The sequence below is a fragment of the Lissotriton vulgaris genome, chromosome 7 (genome assembly GCF_964263255.1).
Source record: "Lissotriton vulgaris chromosome 7, aLisVul1.2, whole genome shotgun sequence".
NCBI lineage: Eukaryota > Metazoa > Chordata > Amphibia > Caudata > Salamandridae > Lissotriton > Lissotriton vulgaris.
This window is the reverse complement of record NC_141695.1, coordinates 704,018,425-704,031,944: the sequence shown is the minus strand read 5'-3', so window position 1 is coordinate 704,031,944 and position 13,520 is coordinate 704,018,425.

Genomic DNA, 13,520 nt, shown 5'->3' with positions numbered 1-13,520 from the left:
CCCGCAACGCCCGGACAGCCCTGAATAATAGCTGAGACCGGCGGGCCTGCTCTACCGGAGCAGCTGTGGGCAGCACTCGGGGTCTTGGCTTCGGCCTGCTCGACTGAACGCCCACTGGGAGAGAACTGGAGCAGACGGGGCGCCGCCTCGAGTCTTGCATGCCGGTTCTCCCCTGGAGCACCCCATGCCTGGTAGGGCGAGCATAAGATGCAACGGAGACCCCACTTAGCCGGGAGGTTCCGGAGCACGAATTGACGCCCGCTGACCGACCGCCGACTGCTGCTTTCGCACAACACGGCACGGCTGGACTGGAGTGGACGGCGAGAGGAGCGGCTTGAGTGGCCTCCGTCAGCAAGCGTAGCTGAGGGGTTCCAGGGCGATCCGCTAGGCCCCGCGGCGCTAACCCCGTCAGGGGCGATCGAGGTCTGGCGGAGACGACGGGCGCAGAGGCAACATTGAGGATCGCCGTTGCGGCCCACAAGCCAGTGTCCAAGCGGGGTCTCATCGGGGTGACCTGACCTCTCCAGGCAATGGAGTACGCAACAGAGCACGCTACAACCGGAGACCAGCGGGGCCTAACGGATGGGTGAGCGGTGTAATGGCGCCCGCCGTCGCAGCCGCGGCTGAAGCCTAGTACGGAACCCGCCGTCGCAGCCGCGGCTGAAGCCTAGTACGGAAGTGCTGGAAGCTATTTTTTCGGACGTACTCGAGACTGCCGCTGGTGACGACCGACAGTCCCCTACTTAGCCCAGGAAGGCATCCCCAGAGCCGGGAGTGTCGAGCCGAGGAGAAGGGGAGAACTGGCCTACACTCGTTCCAAGATGGCGTCTGGCAAAGGCACCAAGCGAGGGGATCGCACTCTCCCCGAAATGCTTAACAGGCCTCAGCAGAGAGGAGATAGGGGGCAACCGTCTCCAAGCTCCGCCGGAGGGTCGCAGGGTGCGAGTGGAGGGGAACCGCCTGTCACTAGATCGTTCCTTGAATCTCTGTTTAGCACCCTCAAAGACGATTTTCAGACACTAAAGCAGGAAGTGGCGGGAGAAGTTCGGGAGGTGCGCAGAGAGGTGGAAAATTGGGGGAGCGAATGGCCACAGTGGAGAGCACGAACCACCGACTCGACGAGGACATCGTGCAGCTGCAACAGGAAGTGTTGCGCCTCAGAGACCAGTATCTGGTCCTGCAAACGCACAATGAGGACCTTGAAAACAGGTCACGACGAAACAACATCCGAGTCCGGGGAATTCCATCTACAGAAGAGGGCTCGGATGTGGCTGGAGACCTGCGAGACCTGTTTAGGGCTATCTTGGGCGAACCGGCGGAGTTCCCAGTCCGGATTGATAGAGCACACAGGGTGGGACCGCCACGACAAGCATCGGCGCCACCACGGACATCCTAGCGTTTCTCCCAGACTTTCCGTTGAAGGAACGCATCATGGCTGAGTCGCGGAAGCAACCCTCATTCACTTTTCATGGTCACTCTGTGGCCCTGTATCAGGACTTGTCCGCCATCACCCTCCAGAGGCAGAAATCATTTAAGATAGTAACTGACTTTCTGAAAGAGCATGACACATCCTATGCCTGGGGACACCCCTTCCGCCTCATCTTCAGATGGAATGGCACGATGCACCAACTGCGATCACTGCAGGAGACGTGCGAGGTTCTGGGGATCACGGAGGAGGAGGAAGAAACTACTACACCAAGCCAGAGACGTGGCCCCAGAGACAGCTGTCGGAGGGTATCGCGGAGATGGGTGCCTGCCACCCCCAGAAGACCGGACTCGCCCACCCTTAGAACTGGCATGGCGAATGCAGTTTCCGAAGCGGCCAGAGACACTGCTTCCAATGGTGATGTAGCGCCGACAGCATAACAACGCTCCGGGGGGAGAACACCACAGTTTTACTGATGTAGCAGGTTTGGGCCCTGGGAGGAGGGGGGGCATGGGGAGGAGTAAGTGGTCGGACGTCCACTTTGGTAAATCACCACAGACTTGTCCGCTGGACATGACTGGGACTGAAAATTGTTGGGATTTCAGGGGACTGAAGAGGGGAGGGGAAGGAGGGCGCTTGGTTGTTTGCATGAGGGGTTTGTTGGGGGGTAGAGGGGGACGGGAGGGGGGTGGAAGGGGAAAGGCAGTTCGGGGGAAGTTTGAGGGGAGTTGGGGGGGAGGGACAGGGTCCGTCCAGTGCTTTTGATTCATTCACTCTAGCCTTCCGGTGCTCCTATGCACTATCTGCACCAGAGCCGCCCCTCCTGGGCCGTGACTCACTGCTTGAAATCTGTTTTCACCCGCACAGATGACAGTCCTTAAAGTAGTCACCCTTAATGTGAAAGGGTTAAATAGCCCTGTCAAGAGGAGAGCAGTGCTATCCCTACTGGAAAACACACACACAGACATTTGTTTCCTGCAAGAGACTCATCTCCTAGCCCGAGACTGTCATAGGATGCGTTCTCACAAATTCCACACACAATTTTTCTCCTCCAACACTACCAAGACAGCCGGGGTAGCAATCCTAGTGTCCAGAACCTTTAAAGGGGACATCCTACATACATTTGCTGAACAGAAAGGTAGACTCCTAGCTTATTATTATTATTATTATTATTACATTTCTTATATAGCGCCAGAATCGACCCCCGAAGGGGTATCTCCGCGCTTGCCTTGGGAACCCGTCCTGGTTTTTCCCTGTGAGATAGCCCCTACAGGGCATCCCCAAGGTGAAAGCCAGGCATCCCGCCGCGGGGGGGCCGTTGTGGAGATTAAGCAAGCTTAATGCCCAGAGTTGCAGAGTGTGAACCCATGATTAGGTCAGGCACCGAAGCGAGAATTATCGAGTCCGTGGACATATGAGCTCAACACCCTGCCGCGTCGGGAATCGAACCCTGGTCCCGGGTCTGACCTCTGCTTCAGGGTCTGCCTGCTCTAACCAGTGAGCCACACTTCTCCACTTCTTATAGGGTTAAGTCGGGAGGTCTGGTATTCACCATCGGGTCGGTATATAGCCCCAACGAATATCAGGAACGATTTCTTAATTCGGCCATAGTGGATATCACCGCCACCCCAGACAGGCACATAATCATAGGGGGGACCTGAACATGGTCTTCGATTCTTCCTTGAATAGGTCAACACAGAGACACCCGCAGACGGGGAAATTTCGCAGGTGGGCAGAAGCCAGTTGGAGGAATTAGATCTCCACGATCTCTGGCGCCGTCTCCACCCCACCACCCCACCACCCGGGACTATTCCTATTACTCACATGCACATAAGACTTATTCATGGCTGGACCATCTGTTAGTCACGGGGCCGGTCTGTGACTTGGCCACAGCCTGCGAGATAGGGGTTCTCTCTCTGTCGGACCACGCCCCTGTCACGGGAACGTTCCAATTGCCACCGACGTCACCCACGCATGGGGTATGGCGCCTCAGGGATACTCTTTTTCATAAGAAGACGGTGGTGAAGCACATTCATGACTCGATACGTGATTTCCAAATGCACAATGATAATGCTGATACAACCCAGGCGACACAGTGGGCGGCACTGAAAGCAGTGCTCCGAGGGGAATTAATTGCCATTTCCTCAGCGGAGAATAGAGCACGACAGCAAAAGTGGGATGAACTCACCAGTGAAGTGCGAGAGCTGGAACAGGTACACCAGAGGACGGGAGCTCCCAGAATCTGGAAGCAACTTAAAACAGCGAGGAAACTCCTGTCTGCCTTAGATATGGATAGGGCGGAATATGCTGCATTATGCTTGAAGCACGCATATTACATGGGTGGGGACAAATGCGGCTGGCTTCTGGCGCACAAGCTCCGGGAGGCGCATCAAAGGCATTTGGTAAAGGAGCTATCGATATCTGCTGGGGTGATGGCTAAGGAGGATAGCCAGATAGCGGAGGGCTTATGCCGATTCTATGCTGACCTATACACGGGCGAACCCCCGTCGGCACAGGCAGAAACGGACTATTTGGCCTCGGTTGACCTTCCCTCTCTCACTCCAGAACAAGCGGAATACCTCGAAAGAGACATTTGAGTTGAGGAGGTGATTACAGCCATTTCCAGGCTTAAACACGGGAAGGCTCTGGGCCCGGACGGCTACACATCACTTTTCTATAAAACATTCTGCCCCGTGCCAGCCCCGATCCTTACGCGCCTCTTTAACTCCTTCTCCACTCCAGGAGCCATCCCCCCAGATCTACCCCGAGCAACAGTGTCGGTCATCCCCAAACCGGGGAAGGACCGGACGCAATGCAGCTCCTACAGACCGATCTCTCTTTTGAATGTCGATCTCAAGTTGTATACTGGGATCCTTGCGGCCCGTTTGGCACTTCATCTACCGGGACTGGTGGACCCAGATCAGGCAGGGTTTGTCCCCGGGAGGCAAACAGTGGATAACACCAAGAGGGTGGTCCATATCCTAGAGAAGGCCTCCCGGATACCTGGGGAGAGGATGCTGATAGCTGTTGACGCGGAGAAGGCCTTCGACTGGGTGCATTGGCCATATCTGGAGAAGGTCCTATCGAAAGTGGGCATAGGTGAGAAATTTTGCACCCTAGTGTTCAATTGCTACAGATTCCTGTCGGCAGTGGTGCGGGTTAATGGTTGCAGCTCCCAAAAGTTTACGATAGAGAGGGGCACCAGGCAGGGGTGTCCATTGTCCCCGCTTTTCTTCGCACTTTATATGGAGCCCCTTGCCCAGAGGATACGCCAAAACCTGAATGCGATTGGAATACGGATGGGGAGGTATACCCACACCATTAGCCTCTACGCTGACGACATCATATTGACACTGGCAGATCCAGAGAGGGCACTTCCGGCATGCATTGCTGAATTAGAGACCTTTGCTGCTGTTGCAGGCTTCAAAATGAATATGGGGAAGTCGGCGGCCCTTGACGTTTCGTTGACTGCTGCCACTAGAACCGACTTGCAGGACCGGTTCCCCATGCACTGGTCTAAAGATCTGGGGCCAGATGTAGGTAGGCATTTACCGGTCGGTAACGGCCGAATTCGGCCGTTACCGACCGGTAAATGCAATTTGAGATGTAGGGCCCTGTATTTTACAGAATCGGTAAATTTACCGATCGGTAAATTTACTGATTCTGTAAAATACCGAATCAGTATTTTTTCCGATTCGGTAAAATTGATATGTAGGTGGGACTCTTCTGAGTCCCACAAGCATTAAAGAATCGGTATTTTACCATCAAATACTATTTGATGGTAAAATACCGATTCTGGTGTGCATGCACATGTGTGCATGCACACCTGTGCCATATGACAGGCAGACCTGCCCTTAGGGCAGGTATGCCTGCCACATGGCCCCCGAACCTTTTTTGGGGGTGCTAGAGGGTGTCAAAGTGACACCCCCTGCACCCTTGTCAGAATCGGTATTTGCCGATTCGGTAAATACCGACCGGTAATGCCCCGTTCATTCCTATGGGCTTCAAAGCCCATAGGAATGAATGGGGCATTACCGGTCGGTATTTACCGAATCGGTAAATACAGATATTTACCGATTCGGTAAAAGGAACATCTGGATGTTCCTACATATCCACCCCTCAGATTTACCGATTTTTAATTACCGAATCGGTAAAATTCGGTAATTAAAAATCGGTAAATCTCATTTACCTACATCTGGCCCCTGGTGCCCTACCTGGGCATACTTCTGCAACCCCACGTTACCCGCCATGGTGGCCGCTAACTACGCCACCCTGGGTAAGAAAATAAAGGAGGAACTGGGTCGTTGGAGCAGGGGCACTTTGTCCTGGCTGGGCAGAATAGCCGCGGTGAAGATGACCATCCTGCCACAGGCGCTATACCTGTTCCGGGCTCTGCCGCTTCAGCCCCCGAAAGGATGGCTCCAGCAGACTCAGGCGGACCTTGCACGCTTCATATGGCAGGATCGCAAACCTAGGCTCAAGAGGGCCCTGACCACATGGGCACCTGAGGCTGGGGGGCTGGGGGTACCGGACTTACGCAAATACTTTCAGGCAGCACAATTACGCTATCTGGTGGAGTGGAGCAAGTGGGAGTCTGACAAACACTGGCTTTTTCAAGACCAGGCGGTGGCGGGCCGGACTCTACAAGAGGTGCCCTTCTTACGTAGGGCTCATCGTCCGCCCTATGAGAAATGGCTTGTGACACGCACCTCAGACACGAAACTCATCTCAGATCTATATAAATTCTTGCAGCCTTCCTTCTCTTGTCTTTATAACCCAGGTAGGGAACGCAGGGAACGAGAATTGGGAAGATCCTTAAGTCACACCGAGTCGGACCATACTTCTTACCAAGCACGTCATTCTGCATACCACACTGTGCTTACAGAAACATTTACTAAAGTGTCTTGAGATGAATCGCAACATCGAGAACACTTTTTGGCGGGCCTGTGGGCAGATAGGCACACTCACTCATGTTTTATGGGAATGCCCTCTACTGTGCCTCTATTGGAAGGAAGTCCTGGATCAGATTGACTCAAACTTCGACATTGAACTGCCTCGCTTCCCTGCATATGTATTGTTGGGCTTACCCAATGGGCTAATGTATCCTCTGAGGTCTCGTAGAGGGAGGCAAATTGCGATAGCGCTAGGCTCTGCAGTTCAAAATATACTTATTCACTGGTGCACCACCACACTTCCCTCCACAACAGGTTGGTTGCATAGATTGTGGCATGTCCTGGGGATGGAAAAGTTGTCGCTTATGGTGGCGGGAGAGGTGGAGCAGTTTAATGACCTGTGGCAGCCGTTTCACTCACTACTCGTTAAGGAATTTACAGAACTTACATGCCCCCGATATCTTCGACTGTTGAGATTGACTTCACAAGCGGATTCAGATAACCAACGAGCCTAGGATTGTGAGCAGCTGAGAGAGAGGGGCGGCTTGAGGGGGTTGATGCGGGAGGGCGACCTTAGCACTGGACGGGAGGGGAGAGGGGGGTTTCGAGGGGTTGGGAAGGGGAGGGGGAGTTTTGGGGGGTTTGTTTACTTCTGAAGTTTTTGTTGCAGCATACGCGCCAGGCATCACACTTGGATGGACATTACGTTTGCAGAGCCCTTATGCGCTGGTGCGCTACTATATGGTTGTACCATAAGCAATGATTTTTTGTGACAACTGTTCCTTTTTATTTGTGAATGTCTCAATAAAATGCTTTAAACATAAAAAAGGAGACAGGTATCCAGACCGGCAAAGTACGGAAGAAGTAAAGCAGTTGTGGGAGTGCGACCATCTTCAAAAGAGCCCCCGCAGTGCACCACCTACATTCCCCTCAAAGAGGTCGACGGGAGCATGAAATACGCGGACCCCCAGATACAGTAGGCAGTCAGATTCCCACCTCAGACCCTCAAGCACCAGAGGTTTCTGACCACCTGGGGATAAGGGAAACAGGCAGTTCTTTGTCCAGTTCACCCGTAAGCCTGACAAGCGACCAAAATCCCGAAGCAGGGTTCTAGCACCCTGCAGGGAATCCCCTGCATCAGCCAGATACAGGAGGAGGTCATCCGCGTACAGGGATATGGGGTGAAGCTCCCCACGCATCAGAACACCCTTGTACAAATGCCCCCGTCAGGCATGCGCCGCAAACGGTTCAATTGCTAGCGCAAAGAGCAGTGGGGACAAGGAACAACGCTGTCGGGTGCCTCTCTCCACTCGACAAGCCGCTGAGATAGTGCGTCCCTTGCGAACCCTGCCTGTGGCGGAAATATACAACAATCTGGTCCAGCGTACAAACTGATCACCTAGGCCAAAGCCCTTCAACACCCGGAACAAATATCACCACTCCACACTATCGAACGCCTTTTCGATATCCACTGATAGCATTACTGCCTCGGACGTTCCCTCCTCTCTTTCCCCCATGTTCCGTATCATCCGTCGTATACACGTCACAGTGTTTCTAGCAGGGATAAAACCGGATTGGTCCGGATGCACCAGAGTAGTCATGTGATCCAGGAGTCGTGTGGCCAAAATCTTGCTGAGGATCTTATAATCAATTGTGAGCATTGAAAGTGGTCGGTACACTGTCCTAGAGGTGGGGAGCCCTCCTTTCTTCAGTAGCGGCACTATGATTACTTCTCTCGTGGTGAGCGGCAACCTGTCCAATTCCCACGCCTCTCTGTAGATCGACTGCAAATGTGGCGCCAGAGTGTCAAGTTACGCCGCATAGAATTACACCGGCAGGCCATCCGCCCCCAGTGTTTTCCTCCTGGCCATATGTTTAACCAAAGCCCTAATTTCTCCTAATGAGATTGGTTCGCCCAGTTTGATGCCCTGTTCCGGGGTCAACTGAGGCAGCCCCGCGGCCGCTAGATAGTCGTCCAGATCGTCGGGCAGGACCTTCATGCTTCTCTGATACAGGAGTGTGTAGTAATCCAGAAATTTGTCGTTGACCTCTTTCTGCGAGTAGAGCAGGTCTCCAGCAGGTGTAGTCAGTGACACTATGGGGGATCCCCGGGCAGCCGGATTGGCCAGCCAGGCCAATAACGACCCTACCTTGTCCCTTTCAGCATGGGCGCGTACCATGTACTCCTTATAATCATAGCAGTGGAGCCGCCCCACCTTGGCGTCCACTTCCTCCCGCGCCACCAGCACCCTCTCTTGGCCGCTCCCGGTCATGTGATGATCTATTTCCTCCTGACGCAGATGAGTCTCTACCCGGTCTATATCCTGTAGCAGCGACTTACGTGTCCCAGCAATAGACAAAATGCATATCCCCCGCACCACTGCCCTGAACGCATCCCATTCGTGGGCTCGGCTCATCGCTGTCCCTGAGTTTTCTGCAAAGTAGCGTTCTGTGCCCTCCCGGAGCTCTGTTTGAAACGTGGAGTCCTCCAGCGTCGCCTGATTCAGACGCCACGTCGGGATCACTGGTTGCAGCCTTGACCAGAGGACAGTAATCAGACAGGGGTTGTGGTCTGAGAGCATCATGGCTAGATACTCGCTATGGCGCGTGATCTCCAGGGCTCCTGGAGTGCACAAAAAGCCATCGAGTCGCACATCTAGATCGTGTGGTATTGAGTAAAACGAATAGCTCCTGTCTGAGGGGTGGTGTGCCCACCAGGCACCCACAAGACCCCATGCTTCCTGCCATTCCCTTCTCACGCTAGCTATTCTGCGCACCACCGACTGAGCCAGAGGTGGGTGGGAGCGATTCAACTCTACATCAGTGATGGAATTGAAGTCCCCTCCCAGGAACACCATGCCAACTAAAAAATATGCTAGCCTCCCAGAGAGGTGCGCAAAGAAAGCGGCGTGCTCCGAGTTTGGGGCATATACACTGCAAAATGTCACATCCCTGCCATCCAAGCGGCCGAGCACCAGCACAAACCTCCCCTCCGGGTCTACTATCGTGTTCATAGGTTGGAAGGGAACCCCCGAACGCACCTAAATTAGGGACCCCCTGGCAAACGCAGAGTAAGTGGTGTAGAATATATGACCTCTCCATCTCCTCTGCAACACGCGCCCCTCAGCCTGGTCAATGTGTGTCTCCTGCAAAAAGGCCACCTGGATCCGCCCTGCGGACTAAGTAAGCATGTACTTTATAACGTTTCCTCATGGAGTTCAGCCCTCGCACATTCCAAGTGACACATTTTAATTCAAGTTGGTTCGCCATGAGGGAATATACAACAGAAATGTAAATGTAAATGTATTGCGATTTATATAGCGCACGTATCACCCGAAGGCATCAAGGCGCTTGCCTAGGGAACCCGTCCTGGTATTCCCCTGTGAGATACCCCGGCAGGGTATCCGCAAGGTGAAAGCCAGGCATCCCGCCGCGAGGGGCCGTTGTGGAGATTAAGCAAGCTATTGCCCAGAGTCGCAGAGTGTGAACCCGTGAATCGAGTAGGCACCGGAGCGAGAATTGTCGAGTCCATGGACATTTTATGACTCAAGACCCCGCCGAGCTAGGAATTGAACCCTGGTCCCGGGCTGGCCTCTGCTTCCAGGTCTGCCTACTCCAACCAGTGAGCCACACTTCTCCAGAATCCAATACAGCCTAGTGGGCACACTGACAGCCCCCCGCTTTGCGAAACATCTCCAACAAACCCCCTCCCATCCTTCCCCAGAACAGGCTCTAAACCATAGTTACCCATCCAAACACAACCCTCAGAAGGGAAACACCCTGGTAGCTACCAGAGTCTCACAATAGGTGTGAGTTAGAGGGGGTGACCCAACACCTAAACGGGTTGGACAGCAATCTCACCTACTCAGCTCGCTGGTCGAGCCTCACGTACTAAATTTCCCTCCCCCTGACAGTGTTCCACCCCAGAGAGCCCCCCAGGTAGAATTCAAACAGCAATAGGGCAATATTCAACAATCAACTATCAAGAATCAAAAATCCGATATCCCCCCTCAGTGCCCCCCGCCTCAGCAAGGAATCAAGCCCCACCCCATCTCCAGCAGAGTCATATCCACCCCCCTCAAGGACACAAGACAATGTTCAGTGCACCTCTTCTTACTATACTGAGGCCAGGGCCAGGCAGCGTCACTCGTCCATCAGGCCATCAGAAGTCCGTAGAGTGACCTGAGGTAGATGTCCATCGTCTTCCTCAGAACCCTCTGACCCCACATACGCCGATCCATGTTGGGACCCTGAGTCCGCCACCGAAACTGCAGACGCCGCTCCCAATATAATAGTGACCGCCTGCAAAGCCGCTTGTCTCTCCAGCTCCGTCTGGGAAGTCGACGGTGACCGCCTATTCACCACACGTTTCCTGTTGCGACTGCCCCTATGAGGTTTCGGCTGTCTTGGCCTCCGAAATCAGCTGTTTAGCGCCGTCCTTACCCGCACGGTACAGCTCGAGCCAGTGCCATGCGTCGCAAGGCGTGTCAAAGAAGGTAGCAGTTCCGTCCACCATCACCTTCAAGCGTGCCGGGAAGAACAGAGCATATTGTATACCCTCGTCGCGAAGGGCTCTCTTGATCGTCATGAAGGAGAAGCGGCTCTTTTGGACCTCTTGAGAGTAATCAGGGTAATGGGAGACCGAGGCATTGTTGACCCTATATGGGCCAGAGGGCCGGGCATTCTGTAAGATGAGGTCCCGGTCCCTGAAATGGAGCAGGCGCGCGACCACCGGCCTGGGAGGACGGCCAAGGGCCGGTGGGCAGGCCGGCACATGATGGGCCCTCTCCTGCGCATAAAATGGTGAAAGCCCTTCCGGGGCAACCACCTCCCGCAGCCACCTTTCGAGGTAGTCGACCATGTTGTCCCCTTCAATTTTCTCGGTCAGGCCCACCACCCGGATGTTGTTCCCCTTCTGCATCCTCGGCCCTCTTCTCCAGCAGTCGCGATAGGTACCTAAGAACGCCTCCGTCGCCTTCTGGGCAGGCTCCAGTGTCTCCAGTGCCAGTTCTGTGCTCTTGACGCGATCAGCCAGCTTGCCATGGTCCGCCCGCAATAATCGGAGGTTCAGTGACACCTGCACAATATCCTGCCTTAGCGCCTCCTTCGTGTCCGATATGGCCTTGAGGATCTGTTCCATCTGCTTCTGCTGCAGCCCCACAGCCAGATCTCCCGCCGGGCCCTGGTCCTGAGTCTCGGGTGGGTCCTCAGTTTGATCAGTCTGGGTCGCCCCCGGGATTCGCTGCGGCTTTCCCATGGCTCAATCTCCAAGACAGAGGTCCAGCTCAAAGAACCCAGGCAACGCCCCTACAGCCGGGAAGAATAATATGCACACCGAGTGCTCTGGTCAATGTCTACAGGCTGGGAGCAAGAGCACCAGCCACCGCTTGGTACAGGCACGACTCCACCGGGCCCCACCGTCAATTCCACCAGGGGAGGGCCGCGCCCCGCAGCACTGGCAGCCTGCCCACTACAACTGCCCTCGTCTTCGTCTGGGTGAGGCGCCCACCGGTGGACCCGCAGCGGCCCCAGCCGCTAAGTCAAATGCACTGCAGTCCGCTCATCATAAGTCCGCAACACAGCTGGCCCCCCCTGCCGGGGTGTTCTCTATGCACCAGCCCCCCAAGGATCTCGGAGCACAGGGCAGCGGGGTGCAGCATCCGCGGGGGGGTCTTCAAAACGTCTCACCTTCCAGGGGTTCAGGCTCCCCCCCGCCCCAGAGCACTGGGGCGGCAGCACGAAGGAGGGGTGCCTCAGTGCAGGGTCTTCACGGTGCCAACGCAGGCAAAGGATCGTCGCCGCCACTCTTCCCGGCCGCCGCAGTCCGCGGCCGATCCGTGGGGGCGAGCCTGCCTCGACTCACCACCTGCCCCGGGGGGCCAGCACTGCCTTCCAGTTCCTTACCTAGGGCACCTATGGCATGCCCAGCGCCTACACCGGACGTCACTACAGCTACGGGGCACAGTCGGTCGTCAACGGTCGTCCGGGCACCTCCTGGGCTGATGTAGCAGTCCGTGTCCCTCAGCCGCCAAATCATCTGCAGCGCGGTCAGCACTCGTGCTCCACCGTGGCGCCAAATCTCGCCTCTACCGGGTCACCGGCCGCCGCCGGCGGACTCCGATCCACGCGAGGCCGGGGATTCCAGGCCCCCGTAGGCCAGAAGCAAAATGGCCGGGCTCCCCCAGGGTGATCAGCAGCGAACACCGAGCGGGCCGCCCCCGGGGTCCGGGCCGAGGCTCAAATCGCGTGCAGGTACCTCCCAATCCTAGGGGGCTCACCCCGAGGCCGTCTGCACCACCAGGGAAGTCCCTTGTTCAGGATAAGTCGTGAGGCCGACACGGAGCTCTTAGCTCACGCGTCCATGCCCGATGGTGTCTAAGCCACGCCCCCCTCCCTTTCTCTCTTCTCATCCTACCTCGTTTCTCCCCCTGTGCCCCATCCATGGTCCCCAAATCTTTTTGAATATATGGGGGCAACCTTTGGCCTGATATCTTACTCACTCTGCCACCTGACACCAGTCCAGATCCTCTTTCCATTCTCTAATCATCGGGGATCTGTTCACACCCCATAATCTGGCTAAATTACATTTTGCCACCCCTGCAGCATTTGACAGCAATTTGCTGGGGTGTTTGGGCCATTTCTCTTCCCCTACAATGCCTAGTTGCAGCTATTTCCCTCCAATAAGATTGCTAGCCCTGTGACTTCCTTCATCATCTCTATAACCCTGCTTCAGAAGCGTTGTATTAAGAAGCAGTCCCAGATCGTGGGGTAGAAAGTGCTTATCTCGCCACACCCCATAGCACTCTCGGCTGACTCACTGCAACCCATCCTGTGTATCCTGGATCTAGAGAGATACGATCTGTGTAGCACTCGGAGTTGCACCAAGCGAAACCAAGCTCGGATGGCTATCTCCCTAGGATTGTATATGGCCTCCCTCCATTTCTCAACATCCATGAGACCCAAGTTATCTGACCATGCCATCCTCAGCTGCAAGAGGGGGTCCGGTGAATTGTTCATTATTTTTTCATATGTTAAGGAGACTGCCTTAACGGGCATGGGGTCAAGGAGCAGCAAGTCCTCCATAGGGGAGTAGTCCGGTAATTGTTTGCCCTCTGGTAGGTGGCATTTTAGAGCATGCTGTAGTTGCAGATATCGGAATATCTCTTCCTGATTTAGATCGTACTCCAACTGCAACACTCTAA